Here is a 25,526-nt window from a genome sequence, read left to right on the forward strand (position 1 = left end):
ACCCTGGAGACCAATTAGAAATGTCCATGCCACGCCCATCCCCAGTGCCACTGCATCAGGGACTGCCAGTGGTCCCCGCCAGTCTGTGCTTTCGCAGCCCCAGCTGGTTCCCGAGTCTGCTGAATTTGAGAACCTGTGGTTTGGCTGCCCCTCTCCCTGCTCAGCTTCCTGATTCTAAAGCCCAGGGGCGGGGCCAGGCAAAGTGATCATCACTCCAGTGTTCAAGGGAACAGAAAAGGCGTGAGGGTTATTGGAGTTTCAGGAGAGCTAGCAGGGCCCTCCCATAGAATGGGGATATCAGTCTATCAGGGGTCCAGCCTTGGACTGCTGCACCATGCAAACACCCAACTTCTCTCTGCCTATGCTCTAATCTAACATCTGCACTGCCTGTTGGCCAAACCCAGCAGAAGCTAGACAGCAGAGGAGCTAGAGGTACAACCCTTGCAGGACATCTTCCCTACCAAGGGGAAGACAGGACAGAGGATTGATTCAGGAGGGGAGATGTGGCTGGGAGTAGCTAACCGGAGGTGTGAAGAGACCACAGTCCTGAGTGGATAGCGTTCTACTCCTGTGTGTTACCGCTGTTTTTGTCCCCCATGTAAGATGCTCTGAGTTTTGCATGATTATGCAGTAGGCTTTTTCTTGAGTGGTCCCACAGCTGTGCCACTGTGGAGGGGATCTTGGTCTCGGAGGATGGGGAAGCTTTGTGTCTTCATTAAGACTCAAGTATGGCATTGCCCCTGCTCTTTTCCAAGTACAGGGGCTGCATTTAGTTGCCAGAGGAAAAGCCTGGATCCTTTCTGGAATCAAGGAGGTGAAAAAGATAGGCTCCCATGGCAGGGTCTGGAAAACCTATGGATTCCCTCACAGGAGACGCTTCTTAAATAATACATAACTGATGTCACCAGGCTCTTTGATGGAGTCGAGGATAAATGATGGGCATAACTTTGCTAGTAAAACTGATAGGTGTGGTAATGACTGTGGTCATCCATCTTCCTGCCCACAGACACAGCCATAAAATGGAATGGGATAGGACACTGTAAGAATGGATTCCAGCTTCGATGACATTTGTTCATGCAACCAGGTTTGTCAAGCATCATTTTATACCAGAACTCCTTTATCAGGTGGCATTTATCACCCTGCCTGAGCAGTCGTTCCTTTGGTTAGGTGGCTGCCTCTTGGGGCAGCTGCAAGTTAGGATCATTCTGAGAGATTTAAAAAAAAAATAGCTGTGTCCAGCCCTTCCTGACCTATTGGATCAGATAGATCAGGGAGCGTCCATTGGTGAAGTTCAAGTGTCGACGTTTGTAAGGATGCCTGGATATTTTAAAGTGCAGCCAGGGCTGAGATCCTGGGTTAGATTAAAAGTGAGACAGGAAGGTGAAGATTATCAGACATTCAGGGGAGCATTTTCTTTTAACAGAGGACATCTGGCCCCCTAACTCATGCCTCTGATTTCTGAGAGTCTCTGGTCCTCGTTTAGTATGTGGCGTTTCCTCGCCTCCTCACACAGATGCGAAGACCTGCAGGAGGACACTTCTAAGATGGTAACGCTGGCGTTTGTGGGCGCTGCGCTGGTGCAGGGTTTGCTTGACTCTTTTCTTCCGGGTTACCGGCTTAGACTGGAGTGATGGGAAATAATTAACCTGAGTGGGATTAGAAGAGTTCAGTGAAGGGACAAGGAAAAGTCCGTGTTCTTTCCTAAGTCCAGCAGGTGATTTCTTTCTTAGTGGCAAAAAAGTTGATATATCACTTGTGACTCACCTGAGGCTGCACACTGCAGTTAATACTGGGGAATTTGGGGAATTTTAAAAACAAACAAAAACATCCCAGACTCGGCCCTCAGGAATCCCGAGTCAACTTTAAGGCCTGGGCATCTGGATTTGAGAAGCTTGGGTGATTCTGATACGCAGCCCAAGTTGAGAGCCCCTTAGGTCATTCTGTCCAACGGCTGACGTTCTATGAGAAAGCATCTCTTTTTACCAGCCTCTGACCATCAGTGCCCTCAAGGTTAGAGCTTCACAGGAACAAAAGGAAAGTCATGCATTCAGCGTGCGTCATTAAGAGGAGCACCAGACCCTGCTTGTGTCTCCCCGCGCAAAATTCTCTCCAGGAAACTGCGGGGAGGCGCAGTCGCTGGTATTTTCTGTGCAACACTGCCACCTTGTGGCCAGAGGTAGGATGGCATCCTAATGACAGTCTCGGAAGACTAAACCTAACAGATGTGGGTGTAATGAGCAAGAACAAATTTTCAGTAATGAACTCGTTGATTTGTCCCTATTTCCTCGCTTTAATAGTACAGATTGGCTACACAATAGCTGGGGGTGTTTGTTTTTGTAGTTTGTGCGCATTCTCTGTGACAGGCACCCTGTGGGAAGCTGTACAAGCCCGGGACACTTCAAAGTACAATAGTCCCAGGGGGCGCGATGAGATTCTAGTCCAGAGCTGCTCCAGCTTCCCCGCATCAGGGGCCCTGCACACCCTTTAAATTTCCCGAGGACCTCAGAGAGCTCGTGGCTCCATGAGTTATATCTCTTGACTGTCACTGTTTGAGAAAGTAAGAATGAGAGAATTTCAAAATATTTATTAATTCTTTTTAAAGCAACAGTAGTAAACTCATAGCATGACCACTGTGTGTTAATGTCAATAATGTGTTTTATGAAAAGTAGCCATTTTCCAAAATGAAAAAACGTCGGAGTACTGGCCTTGTTTGTACACGTTCTGTAAATCTCTTTAGTCTCTGAGTTATTAGGTGGCAGCTGGATCCGTGCATCTGCTCCTGTGCTCAGCCTGTGGTGATACGCTGCTGTGCTTGAAGCTTGTGGACAAGCTCTGGCCTCACAGAGACGCCACTGCAAAACAGAGGGATGTTTCCGCAGGCTTCTCAGGGAAACGTGGGTCTTAGAAATAGGCGGAAACAGAACTTAACAAGTGGTAGTTTCTTTAACATAGCTACTGAAGTCGTTTTGACAGCATGGACTCTGAAAGGATCTTGGGTCCCCCTGAGCACTGGTAGGCACACTTTGAGAACTGTTGCTCCAGGTAGATGTGGATGAAGAAAAACTACACCTTTTGGAGAGGTTGCATAAGAGTGTCTCCTGGGCCGTGGGAGGAATCACCCTCATGCCACTTTTGTCACCTTTGACTGAGGACTGCAGGACGGGAAAGGAATCTGCCCCAGCCACAGAAAGTGAGGAGTAAATACCCTCCTGGCTCACAGACAAAGGCTTCGCCTGATCACCGCCTCAGAACCCTTTCCAATGGCTCTCAGCAGGTGTGGGTCAGAGAACTAAGTGAGCACTAGGCCTTGGTCATTTGAAAACAGATCTCCATGTCATTCTGTTATATACAGTTGTCCCTTGGTATCCCCGTGGGTTCCGGGAGCCCATGAATACCAGGATCCCCAGACTATCATGCCCCTTACGTAGTGGGGGGAGCATGTGCATATAACTTGTGCACACGTCCTCCCATATATGCACTTTAAATCATCTCTGAATTACTTGTGATACCTAATATAACATAAGTGCTATACAAATTGTTATACTACATTGTTTGGTGAATAATGACAAGAAAAATATCTGTAGGTGTTCCATACAGATTCAGTTCCTTATGTGAGTATTTCCAAGCTTCTGTTGGCTGAACTCAGGGATGTGGAATCCCCAGGCATGGAGGGAGGGGTTACCACTGCCGTGGAATAGCCTTTAACCAGGTCTCACTCTCTTTCCTGCATGAATGAGAAACAGAGGCCCAAGCTCACGGTGACAGCAAGCAGGGTGGATGGGACACAGCTTTCAGGACTCCTCGTGCTTATTTCTCAGGCCTCACCCACATGTGGCCCTCTACCCTCCTTTGGCAGCACTTTTCCTGCCACCGTCCTCTTTGTCGGTTTAATCAGGACACAGCAGTCTCCACATTTCCACCCTCGCAATGAACAGTTGTCATTTTCACCCCCCAGAATCTATGCACCATCTTCTGAAAATTGTACCCTGAGCCCTTCCCCTGCCACACGAGCTTATGGTAGAATCAAGTCCACCAGGAGGTCAGAGGTGGATTGTAATTCCGGCCGGCGGGAGTCACATTTCCTTGGCTATACGGTTGGTTCAAGTCAGGGCCAATGAAACACAGTAGACTTCTACCATAAGTTCTGCTGGAAGAAGGCATTTCACCTTCTCACTGCTTGGCTGGACTCAGGAGGAAGTAGACCTTCGGTTTCTAGAACATCCCTGCCATAACCCAGGCCCAAGAATGGAACCCTGAGGGATAAACTGGGTCCTGAGGACCAGATCTGGGCCTCACGGAGCTGCTCCTGCCCTCGCACTTACATTTCAGTTGCTCATCAACTAATTCCTGGTTTGTTTTTGAACAACAGGTCAGGAAATGTTTGTGTTGTTTAATTGGCTGCACCGGCTTCATAACCAGAAGAGCTGTGACCCTTCCATCGGCTCCCACCACTCCTTCTGTCCTGTTTCCCCTGCTTGCTTTATCTCTCACCATCACTGAGGCTGTTCATGTTCAGGCTCATTTTTTTAAATCAAGTAATCCACACCTTCCATCTTAAAATGGTGATGTTAAGTCAGAAAAGAGGACATCTAGTGTGTACTGAAGTAAGTAGGAGCAGAGTACCTAGATTACTAGACAAACAAGGAAGATAACCCCCAAAACCGCTTTTGAAATACCCCTGTATCCTTTGCCTTCTGGCTCTGAAGAAGTATATCCGCAAACCTCTCAGTAATTAAGTGCATTTACATATGATTAAGGCAAAATGCTACAGAGTCTTAGTAAACTCTGATGAACTAGATTCTTAACCGTGTGATATTTTCAGAAAATCTTTTTTTAAAACAAAAGGAAAACATGGCTCCATCAGCAGCAGGTACGTCTGTTGGGCAGATGACCTTCTGGGTCATCAGCAGAACACACTGTAGAAGCTGGAAACCTGCAGATCTTAAGACAGGTCAAAATTCCCTGCATTTCCTTCACAAATTGAAGGATTCACCTGTAGAAATTTGTGGGAAGTTTTTCCAGATCAAATGTAGAGAAAAGGAGGAATTTTGTTTCCTAAATAATTTCCACTGATGGTGGTGGAAATAAGACCATCAAGGACACGTTTTAGGTCATCCATTGTCATTGACTTGAACAGGCTGCAGGCTGGATTACTCATTTCTCAGTCATGCCGTGTCTGGCTAGGATTATGAAGATAGTTTGTAAATGTCCCTCACCGTGGGTCCCTCATTATAATCGCTTTGGAGTTTTAGAAAGTTAATATTTCACTTTGTTCCGAGTTCCCATTTATGAACTTCATGAAGTTCAGCCATCAGAAGAATAAGTTACACTTTACACATTCAACTTGCATTGTTTTCATATGACTTGGCAGTTAAAAAAAAATTGCTCAGGAAGTCCATTCCCTGTCTTTTAAGGAGACATTTCTTTAAGACGCAAGTTGAGAGTCAAAAACAAGACAATCACATACATGTTCCAACACGCCTGTCACAGAGTAAAAGCAGCTATATTTTACCATTGCATATATAAATTCCATGTAAAACGGTCCATGATATAAGGAGCTTCTATTGTGTTTAATCTTTTTTTGTTTTTGTTTTTTTTTTTTTTGGTTTTTCTCCGGTACCGGGAACCGAACTCACAACCTTGCGCTTGCCAGGCAGGCACTTTGCCGCTGAGCTAAATCCCCAGCCCCTATTGTGTTTAATCTTGTGAGAATTTAGAAAACTTATACTCACTGAAAAAGGACCTTTACATTTTTAAGTACATTATAGTTTTTAATACATTATAAACCTTATTATTTCATTCAGCTTTATAAGAACATTTAAGTTGAGGTTTTCTCCTTCGTATCAGCAAAGAAGCAAGAAAGCTGAGTCTTAGGGAGTCTTGGGAAGGCTGTGTGATTTGCTCATGGTTTTATAATTAGTAATTTGCAGGTCCTGTACTAGTACCTAATAGCTAGAACATGGCTTGTCTAACTTTGAATCACTGTCTTTTCCATTATACCTAAAGGAAACAGGTTAGCTTTATGTCTGCTTTGAAAGCTTTTGAACAAAGCAGTGTGTGTAGAATCGGTTCCCTCCTCACACGTCGGTACTCCCTGCCGCTGTGGCAAGAGTTTAATCTTCCACTCTTGACTAATTTGTTCTCATGAAGGAATGCACATGGCCGGGGGAAAGAAGTGCTCATTTCAGGCAAACCTGTCTACCTCTGTGATTTCTTTAAAAAAAAAAATCCCTGTTTGCATTTTTACCCTTGAGCTATATGAATTTTAAAATGATTTGACAATATCACCAAGCTCTGTGCACCTCCACTAGATTCCAAAGTGACAAGAGTTAGACGTGTGTCTTCAGAAATATGTGCATACATCCCACTTCTTTCAATCATGGCCCAACAAATTGGGATGGAGGAAATTGGAACCATCCTAAGCCACGCGAATGTTAGGCAGCAATGTCTGACCCACATTCTCCATATTGTAGCTTTGGAAAATGATACACATGGAGTTTTCAATTCATTGGATTCTGTCCCTACCGGTAAGTCAAATGTAAAACTCAGCTAATTGAGGAGGAAAGGAAGCAGCACTAGCATTCACTGGGTATCTACCTACCCCGTGCTGTGTAGGGATTGGCTTCCTACGTGAGCAGGTATGCTGGACTCCAACCCCACGGCCATCCTGGCTTGAAAAACCTCTTCAAGAGCTCCTGTCTACCTGAGAGTGAGCCCTGAGGGTGGTGTGCATGGTCTTTTGGGACCTCTTGCCTGTCCCTTTGCCTACTCTACATTCTTTTCCCCAGCTGTGTCCAAGAGGCCAGCACATCTGTTAATAAACATATTGCTTGGCCCTCCCCTTTCATTGAGATGCACTCGGTCTAGCTGGTTTTTAAAACCATTACTGTAGTTGGTCAGTAGGCAAATGTGGTTATTAAGTGTATATGGCAAATCTAGAACTAAGGAAACATAGTTGATTAATGATACATAATTTATAACCATACATGTAAATATATATAGATATCTTTCCAACATTTTTATACTTATTCTCCTGGAAGATAAGCAAACTGCTTCATAGACGTTCCCTAAATATTCACTGCTTTTGTATAACATGAAATTCACCCGTGGCCACAGGGCATCTTCCTGAAGAGGAGGCACACACGGTGGCTAAGAGAGTGGGATCCAGGGCCAGAGGCTGTGTGGTCCAGGACAGGCCACTTGAAGTCCCTGTGTGTCAGTTTCCTCGTGAGAAATTGAGGATGCCCACCTACCTGGAAGCTTCCTCAGTTCTGCGGGCCTGACTGCTGCCAGCGGGCTGGTGTACTTACAAGGCCCTTAGTGCTCAGGGAGAAAAGAAGGAAGAAAGGTAAAGAGATGGAGGGAGGGAAGAGAGGAGAGAGGAAGGGAGACAAAAGGAGGGAGGGAGGGAGGAAGGAAAGAAGGAAGGAAGGAAGGAAGAAGGAAGGAAGGAAAAATTTTATGGGTTTTTTTTTTTTTTTTTGCCACAATTAAAAGTAAATGTCAACAGTGTCGATCTAGAGGAGCAGATGGGCCCAACATCTTTCTTGGCCTTTCACTGAAGCTCAACATCAGTTCTTTTCTCCTGCACAGTGTCCGTGCTTCTGCTGTAGTCGCTAAAGTTTGACAAAATCAGCCCACTTGCAGTCCTACCTCTGTGGGACTTGTTCGGATTTCCAGCTGACCCAAGGGGAATCACCTCTCCCCCAAGTTATCAATTGCACTGCACCTTCCTACCTTTGGGCTGTTGTACTGCTTCTGAGAAATGTCATCCAAGGAAAAGGCTCCGAGGAGAGTGACGTTCAAGACAAAGCTGGTAAAAGACTGTGTGAGGAAGTTGAGGCTGCTGGTTCAAAATCGCTGGGTTTCAAGTACTCCTGCTCCTGCCCTGCTAGCCACACGTAAGAGAAGCGACAGTTGGGAACAACCAGAGTTCCTCAGTGGTGGCCTGACTAGAGCTTATTTTCTCTTCTTCCAAGAGGGGAGTGATTTACTTCCGCAGGAACCTTCCAGCTCAGAGAAGGTGAGCTGAAAATCAAAAACAGCTGTTGGGACAAAAAGCGGTAGAGGTGAGGAAACACTCATGTGTGCGTGGGGCCACCACAGACACGTGGGTGAAGGAAGCCATGCACCTCAGGGTCCCAGTTGCACCCAAGGTGCCGGCTGGGGCTGGGAGGAGAGCACTGCCGCTCCTTGCCTAAGCGCATGGGAAAGAAAGCAGCTGTTTGAATGTGGGCCAGTGTTCTGGCCTTTCTTTCAGTGGGGAAGACCAGAGGGGCTTGGGACAGCAGGCAGCTTTGTCAGCTAAGACACCACCATCAGATACCCAGAGCCTCCAGTGAAAGGTCCAGGGACTGAATAGGAACACTGCTGAATGCAGATGTGTGGACTTAAAGTGTCCTATTTTATGGCAAAAATGTGTAGAATTCTCTTTGAAATAGCTATGCTAACTTTCATCTGAATCAACAGTATGACAGGTCAGAGTTCACGTACTATTTGTGTCAATTTACCCCATGGTGCATTCTTTTAAGTGGCTTTATTTTCAAGGCTGTGCTTTTTGCTTTTGTTTTAATATGATTTTACCACTTTGTTGTTACCGACCCATCTTAAGAACAATGGTGAACACACTGAGGTCAGGGGTAGGCAATGCAGCTAAGAGCACAGATGGGAGCCACACGTCCCGGTTCCTCTCTGCACTTCTGCGTAGGGCCCTGGACCACACTGTTGGTCGGGCTGAGCAGCCCCTTGGGTGATGCAGCCTGTGCAAAAGTACCCACAGGTGCAGCAGCTGGCGCTGGCCAGGTGTGCTGGACATTCCAGCTACTGCTGGTTCCAAAGGCAATTCCAGAATCTTAGTAAAAAATAAAATCTCAAACTGACTCTGCTGTTTCCTATGGTTCAGATCAAATTTTAAAGCCATTTCCCTGTTTAATGGCCCCTACTTCGGGCTCTTGCCGTGACATGACCCCCTTTTCATTGCTGGAAAAGTAGCCTCAGTTATGGTTCCTCATCAAAGATTTAAAAGCATAGTCTAATGAGGGACTGTGTCGTTGCTGATGATCAAAAGGAATATTCACTTAGAAAAGCAAAAGCAACTTAGGGAACCACTTGCTACACTCATACAGTTCCTTTGAAATTGTATGGACTTTCCAGGAGAGGTGAAGGCTCTCACCTCCACTCCAGTAAGCTTGCAACTCACAAAGCTCAATAAGGTCTCTTTTTTGCAAGACCTCTCAGGAGGCTGACACGCACCAGCGTCTCCAAGAGGGGCGGAGGTATGAGTAGTTCCCACCCTTGTCTGCCCACCAAACCCTTTCAATGTCAAACACCTCTCAAAACCACAGAGGTGGGAAAAAAGTAAATGCAAAATAGCGGAAAGGCTTCCACATGGAAGGCTCCTATCTTGTAACTTGCAAGATTCCGGTTCCTTTTCCCATATTTGCGTTGTGAATTCTACTTTCTTCTTCAGGCTGCTCCAGACCATGTTCTTGACTTCACCCAGTCTGCACAGTGCTCAGGCTATCCGAGTAGTGTATGCAATGCCATGGAAAAATCTCACTGCTGAAATGGGAGCACCGAGGGTATGCCTTAAATTCTCAGAATCAGAGAATTTTAGCACAAGACTGGATAGAGAGAAAGAAGAAATGGCACTAGCATTTATATCGTGCTTATATGTACCACCCTTACGGTGCCCATGGTGTATAAAGTTATCTCAATTGATAACCAGTGGACATTACCATATGCTGCCCACCTGCTTTGTCCAAGGTCAGCATCCAATGACTGGGTAACACAGGGTCTAAAAGTTCAGCTCTTCTATTCCGGTCTGGGGTAACTGTGAAGGGCCCACTCCACTGAGCACCCCTTGGGGCCAAGTGAGGCCATAATGAGACACCACCATCTCCACCAACTCTGCACACCCATGGCATCCTCAGCTGGCTGGGAGTCTGCTTCTAGGAGAACCTGGCCTACAGCAATCCTACTGAGGATGTGCGTGCCAGTCTAAAGCTGGAAGTGGAGTAGCCCCTCTGCTGTCTTTCTAATTGAATTCAGTTTCCCTCTCAAGCTTCTAGTCTGCCCAGTGGTGACATCTCTGTCTTTCTCAGTTCAGGGTTAACTCAGGGTTTCCTTCCTTTCCCTGGGATTGTGTCTGCTTTCTGCGAGACCTCAGAAGCTGCTGTCACATCTCCGTGCCAGCATTCATTGACACTCCCCTCGCCTGTCTGCTCACAGGTGTGTGGTCCAGCCTCATCTGGAGCTTCATCCTTCAGCCTTCTAGACCTGTCTCCCAGTTCTCCCTTAGCCAGACATCTCTCAGCGCCACGTCCTTGCCACACGCAGATGATGGGAGGGGGCATTCTGCCACCTCCCACCCATCCTGACTCCTTGGCGACAATGTGAACCAGCCTAATGTGCCATTGTGGAAATGATGTCTATTGGAAAAGAACCACTGTGTTGTCATAGTACTGCTGATTAGCACTGAATTCTGCTCAAAATAAGCAATTTTGAGTAGGATGTCCTTAAGAAGAAAAATGTTTGGTGTCTCTGGGTGAATGAAAAGGCTATTATCCATGTTCTTTTGCTGCAGAAAAAGGTTTGAATTACTTCCAGAAAACCCCCACATTGCTTTAACGCATATTTATTGAGACTCTTCCATCTGCAAAGACTTGCTTAGGATGCTGGGGGTGCAGGTTTGCACGAACAAGCCACGGCCTTGACCTTATGGAGTTTAGATTCTCCCTCCATAGAGTGTTCTTGGTAAGAGTTTGGCTCCACTAGAACTTGAACATCTTCAGCAGTGCTGTCAGACTTGAGGTTGACCAAAGGGCTGTACCAATCACTCGCCTTGTCAGAGTAGTGTGAATCCACATGTTCAGTAGCCATCCCCCGTGGGGACATCACCACTATCTTCTACTCTGTGCATTGTCATGACTGCTGACTAGAAATAGCAACATAGACTTTCTCCACAAATCAGAGCCCACAGGCCACATCTGGCTGACAGACACGCTTTGCCTGGTTTGCTCCTTGTCTTCAGAGTATTTTTAGTTTTGGAGATTTTACAAACAAACTTGGATTTCTAGTTTCTCTTTTAAAAAAAAAATGTGTCTAGTAGTCTATCTCATATGGCAGTCAATGTACTGAAAGCCAGCAGTCTCTCTCTACATCCGCCTTCAGACAGAGCAGGCACTTCGCAGCAAAACACAATTTTGCTCGGCCATCAGGCTCTCCCATGCACTTTTCCCTCCTGGCCCTGGAGTCCTGTTCCTGGAGGAACATTAATATCTCTGCATTAACCAAGACAAAGCCACATCCTGAGGCTGTGTATGCTGTTTAGTATGATGTTTACCTAACTGTGCTTTGATATGATTTCTATCTCCATTGAGAGGCTTGATGCCCACCATCCATCATCTGGGATTCATGCACCACTGATCATGGTAGGACACCCTGCATCATACCATTGACAGTAACCTCCATGGTAACCATTATTGTTTAGGAGATCTTGTTTATGCACCGCCAAGCGATGATACACGTGCAACCCAGCCTTCCTGTGGGTGAGTGGGACTGAGGGGCTGTGTGACTGTCCTGCCTAGTGAAGTATGACAGAAATTAATGTGAGTTACTCCCAGGCCAGGACACTAGCCCCCCTATGCAAGACCCTTTAAGGCTCTCTTTTCCTCTGTCTATGGCACTCAGCAACATTCAAGATGGCGGCTTCTGCCAGTGTAGCCCCCGAGGACCAGGCATGGAGCAGAGAACCCAGCTGTGCAGCAGATGGCATGTCGCATGAGGGGAAAAATAGGTGTTTGTTGGTGGGAGTCACCAAGGTTTGGGGATTCTCTGACACAGCAGCATACCCCAACTATACTGAGTGACAGAACCCACAAAAGGGCTTGCGGGAAGAGTCCTAGGAGCCTGCTTCTTCCCGCTTATCCATGTACCCTGAGGACACCCACCAAACCCACGTGTAGCAGCAGTATAGGACAGGAATTCTGACTTTTCTCCTGTATTTTAATCTCATTTTTCTTTACCTTCCTTCTCATCCCGTCTTCCTTCTCTTCCTCCTTCTCCTCCTCTTCCTTCTCTTCCTTTTCCCTCTGCTCCTCCTCCTTCTCCTTCTCTGCCTCCTCCTCCTTCTCCTTCTCTGCCTCCTCCTCCTTCTCTTTCTCTGCCTCCTCCTCCTTCTTCTCCTCCTCTGCCTCCTCCTCCTTCTTCTTTAGAGTGAGCCCGGTCTTCCCTATTGAGCTACAGCACTAGCCTCTTTTTAACATGTTTTATTTTGAGACAGGGTCTTGCTAAGTCTCTAAGTTGTCCAAGTAGGGCTTGAACTTGCAACTCTCCTGCCTCAACCTCCCAGAGTGCTGAGATTCCAGCACATGCTACTATGTCCAGCACTTTTTGTCTTATTGTAAGTAGGCTACTAGTTTAAAATAGTGATATATAAAAATAATTGTATTGATACAGTTTACTGTATTTGTATTGATACAAAAAATAAAACCCTGGGAATCTGCTGTGCACATTTTTCTAGATCTATGCATGAGTGTACTGTTCATCTCTGGAGACTTTCTAGTAAGAAAGATTTTGAGAGAGGTTAATGGATTGTAGGACTTTCGAGTTTTTAATTAAAAATATTGCCTTAAGAAATTCATTGCCTTCTATGTGGTTTATCATATTGAACTGGGTTACTAACTTAACATCAACAGTGATAGATTGAAAATATTTTGAAGGAAATGGGTGGTTTGAGTTTCCTTTATTTATTTCTTTTTAATTGTGTAGGAGAACTTACTAGTATTTAGGGTTATTTGCCATTAGTGACCAGGATCAAGGACTTACAATGCAAGTCCTGCGTGGCTAATCACATCTCGCTTAAGCACGGGTTACCCTCTGCTAATTTTCTATTGCTGTGTAACAACTTACCACTAACAAAGCAATGTAAAACATAACTCACGTATTAGCTCAATCAGAAACTCAGGCAGATTTAGTCAGGCTTTCTGCTGAGGGCACCACACGGCCCAAATCAATCGATATGGATTAGGTTGGGTGTTTATCTGGAGGGTTCAGGAAGATGCAAGTCCATTCCTATTCATATTGTTGGTTGAATTTGGTTCTGTGTGGTTGTAGAGTCGACACTGTGATTGCCTTGCTGGCTGTCACCTGGGGCCTGCTCTTCACTCCTCCATGCTGCTCATGGTCCACACATGGCAGCTTCCTCAATCTCCCAGGCCTCCGTGGAGCACTGTGTCTTTCACAGATTGAATCTTTCTGACTTCTTCAGCTGCCAGGCAGAGAAAAATCTATGCTTTTAAAGAGATCACAATTATTCATGTAGATAATTTTTCTATCTTAAGGCCAATAGCATCGTTAATCACATCTGCAAAATCTCTTTTACCATGTAACATAATCACATAACACGACATCATGTAACGCCATCAGGGGAGTGACACTCCAGGTGGCAGAGCCATGGAGAAAATATAGACTTCTATCTATCACACCTTCTTATGACCCTTCCGCCACCTCTCTTCCATAGTCTTTGATAACTTCTTTCCACCTATTTATTCCTTCCCAACTCCCATCTTTTCTTGTCTGGGAAATCTAAAATTAGTTGCTCCCCATGAACATATCTTAAGCATGGAAATCTTCAGGGCAAGTCTCTGCTGTCCAGTCTTGTCTGTGTTGCTTGCCTGGAGTATAAGGTGTAAGATAATCGTGAGAAATATCTAGGTTAAGTCAGCAGGCAGTGTAGAGAAGTAATTTACAGTAAAACTCCAGAATTCGGTTGTTTTGCTTGTGGTATGACCATGAACAATTCACTCAATCTCTCTATGTCTCAGTTTCTTCATCTCTAAAATGGTGACTGTAAAGCAGCCACCAGACAGGTTTGCTCTGAGAACTGAGTGGGTTAGTGTATGGTAAGTACTTAACGAGGCCTGGCCTGGGTTTGTCACTACATGAGTTAGTGTTTTAATCAGAATAAGGCTAAGTGCAATAACACACAAGTCCCCAAACCTTAGCATTTTACTGTACTCAAAGACCATTTCTCATTTGCATGACAAACACCCAGTGTGTGTGTTCCTGGTTGAGAAATGTTCTATATGTCCTTCACAAATGAGGAATACTTACATTCTGTGACTGTAACTCTCTCTAAATCAATGGTTCTCAAAGTCTAATCCAAACCCTGGAGTTCCTGAGACCATTATCGACAATTTCCATAAAGTCTTCCCTTTTTCAGTGGTGTATCTGTGAAGAGTGCTAGATTTTTCTTCACATTCCTCAGTCAAAACCACATAATAGGTAAGATATAGAAGCAGACATGAGAATCCAACTGTCTTCTCTGAAGTTAGACATGAAGAGTTTTGCAAAAATGGAAAAAACTGCCACTTTTACCATTTTTTTCTTTGTGATTAATTTTCATAAAAATGTAGTATTTATATTAGTATGTAGGATTGAGAGTGTTCATATTTTTAAGGAATTAGTAGTCTAAAGTTTTATTAGTAAGTATCAATAGACATGACCCACAGAAACAAAAAGTTCTTGAGGTCCTCAGTGAATTTAAGAGTGTACGAGACCCTCAGCCCAAAGGTTGGAAAGCCAGTGATGTAAAGCCTAAGAGATTTTTCCCTTCAGCTGGCAGAAGTATTTGAAAGATCATGTCAGGAATGTTTCTGTGGCCCTGTTCTAGAAAGTACATGATTTCTACTCTTATTTCATTAGCTGGAACTCAGCCACATGGCCCCACCAAACTAGGAGGAGGCTCCCTATATAATGGGGAGTATAACTGCCCGTTGCTCAAGAGAAAGGGTAAATGAGAGTGGCCAGCATCGCAGTCTTTACCAGAGGAGAACTGTTATCCAGGGTCTATTGATTCTTGACCTACATGCATCTCAGGTATCTTGAGCAATTGCATTTGACTAAACATACTCACACAATCTCCAAAAATTTTGAAATCATAACATGACCTCACCTTTTGCCTCTGTAGTTTAGAAGCTGGCAGAGTCTTATCTAAAAATAACTATGTGTTTCACCAAAAAAGTAAATGAAAAGCTGTGATCTTTTAAAGAATCAGGTGATTCAACAGTGAGTGAAGTGTTTGTAAACATTTCTGATCCCATTTGAAACCAGCAAGAAGGGGCGGCTGGATCTAATCTGAAATTTTTCTATTTTGCTTTCCTGTGTTTGGCTTGGTTTTATTCTTGCTTTGATATCTTATACCACAACACAAAATCTATTTCAGAACTTGAAAAGTTGATGAACTATGTCAAGCTACATCACTGGCCAGCTGTCTCACACTTTCAGAACAAACCATGAGTGTGTATACACACACACACACACACACACACACACACACACACTCATATCTCAGGGTTCAGTTGCCTAGAATGGTGAGTGATTTTTTTAGTAACACTAAGACTTGCAGAGCAAGACTTGGGTGGGTAACAGTATGAACGTAGGCAAATTTTAAGGTGGAAACCTGATTTTTAAATTTGTTGTGACTAGGTTAACTTAGATCTTATACTGTAGACAAATTCAGAAATGCATATATAACATTATGCATTTGTGCAATGAATGGACTTTATCATATATGAGAGACCTCTGTGTACTTAGCATGCTGTGTAAAGACTCATAGCCATGTCTTTGCTTTCATGTGTTGTTAGTGCTATAATTCATTGAAGGTCTAACACATGGTTAAGCAACATAAGCACGTTGCTCCTAGGAGGAAGTAAATCCACTTTAGGATTCTCACTTTCATGAAATTGCTTCCTCTGTGCTGAAATAGAAACAGGGTTTCCATAGGATATGTAGCTTAATATTCTTCTAGTGTTTTTCAAAGGTCCCAACTATTTGTTGACAAGACATAAGCAATAGATTTTGCTGAATACTGTGATGTTCCAAAAAGCAATTGTTCCGTAGGGCTTCCAGGTTCCTCAAAAAATGGCCCCATCCTCCTGCATGTACTAGTCTGGTACTGTCTTCCTGTTGTCACTAACCAACCTGCCCAGTCCCCACCAAGTTATTGTCTGTAGTTTGCTGTTTGAGATAACCCAGAAAGAAATGAAGCTTTTAGAGGCTGAATAATCAAAAGATCATAACTGAGAAATCCATGCTTCCCTTGCTCATTAAGTGTTACATACAGTGTAGCTCCTTCCTTAGAGACTGCCACTTCCTGCTCTTTCTTTCATGTTCTGGACAGGTGAAATTGTTTGAACTTTAACCACCAGGGATAATTATGACATGATACTTTACCTGAAATGCAAACAAGCCAGCAAGAGTGTCACTAAGCTGCTGGTATATGCAAATATGTATTGATGAATTCATGCTGCTCCTTAATTGGGGAGCTGCCCAAGGAAGGTAGGGCCATCTGCATTAAGTTTGGACATGGGAACGTGGGTACGTGTATGTGCTGGAGGGAATCAACATAATTGTAAATGCATATGGATATATGATACATTCAACGGTACATGTCAGTCAACCAGACAAAGATTTAATATTTTAAACTAAAAAACAGAAGATAACAAATGTGAAATCATTTCATAATAGTCCCTGGGATATTTTGAATTTGCGGTGCAGCGTGGGTAATCCGGGTTTATCTTTTGTTGTTGTTTTGCTCACAGTTAGGATATTTTCAGCAACTATCTCTGGCCTTTTGGAATATAATTATGTTTTTCTTTTGAGCTATAATTTGGCTGCTCCAGCCAGAAGAAAGAGGTTTGGAATCAGAGCCGACAAGTGGGAGGCTGCAGCTTTGACATTCCTCAGTTGGCTGACAGCTCTGTAACTCTGAGTGTATAAAAAGATGTTCCGGAAAATGCTTACCAGAAAGAAATGCAGCACTTGCACAGATACAGTTTTTCCATCAGAGGAACCAGCCCTTACTGGCAGGAGTGTTTTATTTAGGGCTGTTTCTTTTCACTGTTTTAAGTCAGCGGATATTTATTATGCACCTATAAAGTTGACTGCAGGGTACAGTGTGCTGTGGGAGTATATTTTGCTTTGTAAGTGTAGGCTTTGGAAAAAGTGAAGTGTACACAAAGAAATAAAACTCAAGGTCATGCGTGCCTTATGCTCTACTGCTTTAAGGTCTGGAAACCCAAGGGAAGTCTTGTGAGTGCAATGAGATTTGAAAGATGTGTGGGAATTAGACTGGGGTGAAAAGGGCTGAGGGAATCAAAATGAGGGAGATGGAAAGTGCCAGGTGGTTTTCTTTGTCTTGAGCATAAATGATAATTTACTGTCTACAGACTTGTGGAGGTGAAAGGAGACATAATTACAAGAATGAACTGGAAGTGTCCTGGACAATGCTAGGTTGCCTGTCTGAGAAAGAACCTTACAGTTCCTTGGGACCCACAACCACCAAGAGAGAAATGGGATAGTGGACCCTGCATGCGTAACATCTACTGATTCGCCACTGAGAGCCTCGCCTCTTACCCAGCCTTTCTCTTTTTTCAAACCTGTACTCTTTTCTCTGGTAAAATGAAAAGATAGAGTAAATGTCTAGAGTTTTATACCCACCAGGGAAATCTATGCAGTTTAACCTACCTTTTGAAATTCTTTGCCCTGTGTCACACCATCAGCTAAATAAATGCTAATTATGTGATTCTGATATCTTAGTCATTCACCTAGACACACCCCAGAGAGTTACTGAGCATCTGCCACCAGCATCCTCTGCCCTAGAAATGCAAAGGCCCTGTGTCAGTTTCCTGGGGCTGCCATAACAAGGGTGAGTGAGAACAACAGAAATTTACTTTTCTCAGTTCTGGAGGCTAAAAGTCCAAAGTCAAGGTGTTTTAGGACTCTGTTCTGCCTGAAGGCTGTAGGAAAATATCTTGCCTTGCCTCTTCTTGGCTTCTAGGAATCATGATGCCAGAAATCCTTCACTGTTTTTCACTCTAATCTCTACTTCTTTTGTTACTGTCCCTGTGGCTCTCTATCTGAATTTCCTTCTTCTTGTTAAGGAAGCCAGTCAATGGATTTGGGACCACCTTAATTCAGCATTCACTTACCTTAACTTGATTATATTTTTGAAGACCAATTTCCAGATAAGGTTACAATCACAGGTATTAGAGACTGAATATATCATTTTGGAAGGAGCAAAATTCATTCCAGAACAGGGCTAAAGGCATAGTCCTTGCCCTCAGGAAACTTTCTATTTACAGTATTTGGAAAAGATATAAATAGGTTATTTAAAAAAAAAAAAAACTATAGAACACAGTAAATATATTCATTTATTGACCTGTCTTACCATCAATTTAAAGGAGCCAAATGAGAGAAACCACAATAAATGCTCTAGGAGAGGATAGTGATTTCAAAGAGTGATCCTAAGACTAAGAGCATCTTCCTTTTCTGGAAACCTGTTAGAAATGCAGGTGCTGGGGCCACACCCCAGACCTACTGAGTCAGATATTTTGTGCTCGGGACTAGCACCCAGGATTTTTATCAGCCCTCCAGGTAGCTCAGACACAGACCAAAGGTTAAGAATTGCTATTTGAGAAATCCAGAGAAGGTACTTGCCTCACAGCTGGGTGAGATGAGACTTCCTGCAGCACCCAGGGAAATCATTAAGCTGAGAGAAATTTTATGCATACTTCTCGAAATCCTACTGGAAGAACCTACTATTTCTTTTTCTTTTCTCATGTTTTAGATCAGGATGAGGGTGACAGTTGAATCAGTCAGTTCTAGGATCGAGTTCACCAGGATATTAACTAAGGTGAGGAATGAAGTACTCTCCTCTCGCTACCTCTGTTTGCCCTGAATGTGGACACTTACACTGCAAAAGACACTGCAGGTGTCCTGCCTGCCCAGCTCTGGAATGCAGCCTGGAGCAGAAGACTGTGGAATACTAGAGGGGAGCACCCAAACCTTCACATTCCCACCAGCCCTAAACTAAACTTTGGTTTTAGGTCCTTGCTACTCCTCTTAGTTACCTGGGGGCTCAGTAAAGGCAGATTCTGATTAGTTGGGTCTGGGGCTCAAGATCGGTATCTCTAACCAAATCCCAGGCACAGAACAAGTTGATATAGGGGCCTCAGGCTGAACAGGAAGATAAGGCAGCATTTTATGGCCCCTAGTATTAGTCACACTTTCAAAAGTGAGTGAACTAGCTTTCATAAACCTGTGCTTACACTTGACTGTTTGGTTTCAGTACTGACTATGATGCTTGAATACTGAATATTGTGTCTGAATATTAATGAAAAAAATGTCAAATTTCAAACACTCAAAAAGTATGGGCGAGGGTAGTGCTTGCATCCACATGCCAAATGAGGATGCTCTTCAGTAGGCAAAGGAAATGTAGGTATTTGAGTAGATATTTCCAATTGACATGCAGCAAAATAGCAACCTATGTATTGGAATCTCAATAACTTTCAGTGAATTTCCAGGGTTTCCCAATTTCTATCCCAAACAATCCCAACTTTTTAAAAACTAAACCCTCAGGATGTTTACAAAGTGAGGACTCTGGCCCCCTGCTGAGTCATTTAAACTTCTAAACTTCTCAAGCTGACACAAGGAATCCACTATTACCCACATCCTGAAATGTAAGCCACCTCCTAGGGACATGTCCTCTACACCCTAGGGTGTAGAACTGCTGAGTCACTTAGTTAAGCTTCTAAACCTCTCAAGCTGACACAATGTGTCAACCATTACACTTCTTGTAAAAATTAATAATAATAATAAAATATATTATTTAACCTTATTGTTACATAATATATGCTTGCTAATAATTAGAAGATACAAATTAGCAGAAAAGATAACAGTAAAGTATCAGGTTAAATAACCCTTAGTTATTACAGGCTGATCAGGCCCGCAATCTCCCAAGTGAGTGGACTGAGAAGGCTTAAATAAATGAGACAATTGAAATGATTTAAGGGCTCCAGGAGGGTCTGACTCTCTTTAGCTTCAATATTCTCCGAGTTTAGACAAAGACTTCTCTGGGCAGTCCGTATTTATTTGGTTTTCAAACAAAGGAGGAGGATACTCAAGAAAATGTGGAAAACTAGTAGGACCTTGGGAGAATTTTCCCAGGTAGTAAATTATGTCAATCAGGAGAACTACCTTATCTTTATGTTGGTATTTATTGTAGGAATGTGGAGACTGCAGCTGCAATTTCCTTGTAGTTAATTGGGGTTGGAGCCAGACGTCCTCAGCTGTGGACTTATCTTGTCCTTTGGGGCGTCACAGCTTCACAGGCCAATACAGACCTCAGGGTGACCAGTGACTCACAGAGGTTTACTTACTATGAGTCCACTGCCCATCTTCAGACAAGGTGCCTAAGCTTCAGACAACTCACAAGTAAACACAGAAAGCCAGTTGGCTAATATTAAATCCTGTCCACAGCCACTTTGTAGTGGTCTCCATCAATAATGGTTTTTATGATTCACCACACAGAGATATGATTTCTTTCCAATGTCGACATATATATAAACATATATTAGATGTACAGTACTTCCAAAATTTAAATTACATTGTATTTTTTAGGTTTTTATTCTTACACAGATAATCTAACTACTACATCTTTTTTGCGTGCAAGTTAGAAAATTTAGATTTAAAAAGATAATTGTTACTCATCCTCAACCTGACATTGTTGAGATATTTTGGCTCATATCTGCCCAGCATTTAAAATATTTAAATCCCATAATAGATCACAGCAGGGATTTAGCATAATTTCCTCCTGGGTAGGTAAAACTTTATTTAGGAAAAAGATATTTCCTCAGGGTACAGTATGAGAAAGAAAAGAGGAAAAGTAAAAGCTACCTGATTCCTTATGCTCCAGAGGTGTGCACATGTGCACGTGTGTGTACATATACATACACACATATATACATGGCCCCTAAAGAGGGCAGAAAAAAGGTTGGAGCCTCAGGAGGGCCAGGCCAGGAGTATCAAGAACATGAGGATGGAACTCTCAGGTGTGAGCAGATTGCTAGGTGGAGTTCTAAGGAAGCTGTCCCTCCCTGTCTCACTTCACCTTCTTCCCCTAATCTTCAGAAAACTGCTGTACTCATAAATTTTACAGTGGATAATGTGGGTAATAAATAATGACACTACCTGCCATGGAGCAAAGGTGGACAAGAAAAGGAACAGTCCACGGAGTAAGACACAGAGCGGGCTGCAACTCCAGCAAAAGCAAGGAAGCAGATCCCCAGGGAACACACCCCATGCCAACCAGCACCCTGAAGTCAGACATAGCTGTAGAACCACTCAGGCTTCTCATGTATTGAAATCAATTGAATTTTGCTGAAATCTTAACAATAAAGTAACCCTGGCTTCTCATTATGTGACAACTCAAAGGCTACTTTTTCTCTCATAGTAATTTATTAGGAACATTTTTCTAGATCACCAAGTAATTTTTCATATAGTCATTTTCTTTTTGATGGCTGCATAGCACTCCATTAGATGAATACACTGCAATTAAGTTAACTATCCCCTGTAGTTAGATGTTTAAGACCATTCATTATTTTTCCATATTAAAAACAACTCTACAATGAATATCTGTGTACCTAAATCTTTGTAAAATATAACTCTTTCCTTAGGTTAAATTTAAGATACCTCATTTATATTTTGCAATCATGTTAGGAAGATTAGTCAATAAACTTTACTTTCTGTGTACTGTGTTTGGAAACTTTTTTTCTCTTATCCCATTTAGACTATGTGTTTTTGTCTTGCTTTCCTTTGATTTTTTTTTGTTGTTGTTGTTGTTTTTCAGGAAATATCCCTTCATCTCTTGTATCCCCTCCCCGAACATCATTATAGAGCCCATTGTGTGTTCATTAAATAATCTTTGTTGAGAGTAATATTAAAATAGACAATTGTATTTGTGAAATAATTGTTTAAAACATTCCACTGACTTGGAACCCTCAAAAATTGAGAGGAATAGATGGTGCGTTACTACTAATTGGATTTTTATTGATTCTCTGACTGTTCTATTATCAGAGATGCCTGTTTACCTCATATCAGACAACTAAAGTATATGGCTCTTGTCTCATTAATCAATTATTGGACATTTAAAAAAAAGTTAATATTCCTTGAGAGCCTGCCATGTACCTGGCATAGTCAGGGAGTTCTGCCTGCTTTGGATTTCAGTGAACAAAAGGAAGACTTTTCTAATTGTGCAGAAACCAAGTAGCAAGAAAGCCCCGAGTCATGAGATTATCATCATGAATACATAAGCCTGATGCACACACGCATATGATACACCAGGTATGAAACGACAAGCAGGGAAAAACCACCAGCCACACAGACTGTTAAGAACAGAGAACTAATTTTTTTCATCTTGGCATTCAGGACACTTGGAATGGATCTTTGCCTGATGTATAAGAGTCATTAAGTAAAATTGTTGAACAGGATTTAATTGGCATCCTCCTGTTCCTGGACTGCTTGCCACCTAGAATGACTTCCACGTCATGTCTGGTTTTCTTTGCCAGGCATCTTCTTCCCCAAGATCTTCCCATTCTGTTCTTATCTGTCAGGTGTTGGCTCCCATGTCACCTCTGTAAGAAGCTCTTCCTCAGTGGACCGCCTTCCCCCAGGCCCTCTTATTTACATCCCCTGTGTAACTTTCTGCTGTGTGATATCATCCTCTTCAAGGAGTTGCTTGCTGCTTTTACTTCCTGCTTCTGCTCGGTAAAGGAAGAGAGTTCTTGTGTCTCTTTTTTTTTGTTGTTTTGTTTTGTTTTTGTTTGGCTTTTTTGTTTTGTTTTGTTTTTTTCCGGTACCAGGAACCGAACTCACGACCTTGTGCTTGCCAGGCAGGCGCTTTGCCGCTGAGCTAAATCCCCAGCCCCTTTGTTTTGTTTTTGGTACCAGGAATTGAACTCATGACCTCAGGCTTGCCGGGCAAGCACTTATGCTGCTGAGCTACATCCTCGGCCCTCTTGTGTGTCTTGCTCACAGACCTATCCAGAGTAGTACCTGGGTCATGCTTCAACATAATTCTATACTGAATAAGTGACATAAATATAATTGTAAAACAAGTACTAATGTTGTTGGATTAAAGCCCCACTAATAGTAACTCACATTTGCCTAGCACTTAATAGAGTGTGTTCATGTACGTTATCTCATTTGGTTCTTACACATTTGTAGATTGGTTTTGTTATCTTCATTTCACATCGGTAACTGAGGCTTGTGGATGTTGGTTAACATTTTTCATATTCTACCTAGAAAAGGAAGGAACTAGGACTTAAACTAGACTTAAATCTGACTTTAAATCACATACTGGTGACAAGTTACCATACTGTCAGTGCTGTCTTTTAAAGAAAGAAAGTCTTAATATATTTACAAATACAAAACTCTAAAAATTGAATTCCAAACCCTGAAAAATGGCATTACTTATTATAATACAGTTTAGCAGTATTTATTCTTTTCATTGATCACTTTACAAAGTGATGGTTTATCGGCAATGTTATGCTTTTTCTTTGGCTGAATGGGATATACACCTAAGGCCATGCTTAGGAACAAATATTCAACCTTGAATCCATGGCAAAAGTAAAAGTAAATATAATCAGTGAAAGTAATGTATTTTAAAGGACTTGAGTACACATAAAATTATCATCACTGTATAGCAACAAATCAGGAGCACTGAGAGAGGAAAGGAAGGGTGAGAAAATGGTGCAGAGAGGTGCTCAGCTGCTTCCTAAGTTATAACCTAATCCATCCTCAAGATTGGAAGGAAACCCAAAAATCTCTGGCCAAGTGACTGTTGACAAAGTGCCAGGAGTGTTCGCTGGGAAGAGAATGACCCCTTCCACAGATGGTACAGCTGATCGTCTTGAATAGAAAAACGAAGCTGGACTCCTTCACACCTCATCCAACATTAATTCAAAATGGATCAACTATTTAAAAGTGAGTTAATACATTAGAAGAAAACCTTTCTTAGAAGAAACATAGACAAATCTTCATTTCCTTGTATCTGGTAGTGATCTGTAGATATGACGCCAAAGCATGAACAACAAAGAAAAAATAGTAAGCTGGGCTTCTTCAGAATTTAAAATTTGTGTATCTAAGGACAATAACAGTAAATAAAAAAGATAGTACATAGAATGGGATAAAGCACGTGAAGAACATATCTCTAAGAAAGGTCTAGTATCCAGGACACATAAAGCATTCTTACAATTCAACAACAAAAAGATAAAATGATTCAGTTTAAACATAGGCAAGTGACCTGAAAAGATGTTTCTCCAAAAATATACACATAGCCAATAAACACATGAAAAGATGCCTGACATCATTAGTCATTAAGTAAATGCAATCAGAACCACAGTGATACCACCTCAACACACTAAAGTGGCTATAATTTTTTAAAGAGAAAATAACAAATGTTGGTAAAGATATGGAAATTAGAACCCTCATATTTCTGATAAAGTGTAAAATGGCACAGCCACTGTGGAAAACATGCTAATAGTTCTTTTAAAAATTAAACATAGAATTACCTTATGATACAGCAATTTTATACCTATGTATATACCCCAAAGAATTGAAACTAGATTCTCAAACAATCAATCACTCACACGCAAATGTCCATAAAAGAACTTTTCACAAAAGGGAAAAGGAGGAAATAGCCCAAACTGTCTGTCAACAGATAAATGGATAAACTCATTTTAGTACATGCAAACAATAGAATATTGTTCAGCCGTAATTAGAATGGAATTCTGATACCTGCTACATCATCAGTGAACCCTGAAGAACTCTACACCTTAAAATGGTTCATTTTATGTTCACTTCATCTCATTTTTAATTTTTTTTTTTAAAAAAAGGAAAGAAAGCCTTCAGAGTCAAAGGTGTGGGTATGATGTGTAACTATCCGTGGAGTCAAATTCTCATGACTCACACAGGAACATTTCAGGTTGTAACTGCCTGTGCAGTTATATTGGTATGTGTGGGAGGGAGGGTGGGTATGTATGCCGAAAAGAATCATACTGTTCTCTGCAGAGCTGAATGCAACCTGACCTTTACATTCTGGATACCAAGATATTTATTACGAAGGTGGTCTAGCTCTCTCTGTTGCAACTCTTTCTGTTTAGCAATATTTGAAGGGTTTTTTCAGTTCCCCCTCTGTACACAACAAGAGAAGAGTCTGGGATAACTGACCCATCCCACTCTGAGGGTTCAGAGAATTTGCCTCCAACTTCCCACCACCCATAGCCACATTTCAGTGTACACACAGCTTGACCCAGTAGGTTTCTCCTGTTAAACTATTTCATTTCCCCCACAAGTAAGAGAGACATATGCGAATATCATGTCTTTGTTCTTCTGTAAATTTGTACTGGGCATGTATCCACATGCATTCTCTTAATTACTCCCAGAATAAACAACATTATTACCAATGATGCATATAGTTTGAAATAGCAGTGTGGTTTTTTTTTTTTTTATTAATACCTGGATGTCTGCTTCCTAAGTTTTCTCCCCTTTATTTCAGTTATTATGATTCTTTCCAGTTAATTCTCTGTCACTTTCAATTCTCATTGCGTTTCTAAGTCAAATAGAGCTGAATGACAGTAGATATCATCTTGCTTGCATTAGCTTTTTGTTGCTGGGACACAATA

At 42.5% G+C, this 25,526-nt stretch overlaps 1 protein-coding gene and 1 long non-coding RNA gene across 2 annotated transcripts in view; one reads left to right on the forward strand and one right to left on the reverse strand.

Annotated features, from left to right (window-relative positions):
- The window catches only part of Chn2 (chimerin 2), a 276,818-nt gene that overhangs the window by 186,449 nt on the left and 64,843 nt on the right, over positions 1–25,526 (forward strand). The gene's annotated exons all lie outside the window — the stretch shown is intronic.
- Positions 12,446–25,526, reverse strand: part of LOC102013263 — a 28,920-nt gene continuing 15,839 nt past the window's right edge. The window contains exon 4 of the long non-coding RNA XR_259888.1: positions 12,446–13,270. This is a non-coding gene — a long non-coding RNA (uncharacterized LOC102013263). The remainder of the gene's footprint in view (positions 13,271–25,526) is intronic.

Source organism: Chinchilla lanigera, unplaced genomic scaffold (assembly GCF_000276665.1).
Source record: "Chinchilla lanigera isolate Chin_1 unplaced genomic scaffold, ChiLan1.0 scaffold00009, whole genome shotgun sequence".
Taxonomy (NCBI): Eukaryota; Metazoa; Chordata; class Mammalia; order Rodentia; family Chinchillidae; genus Chinchilla; species Chinchilla lanigera.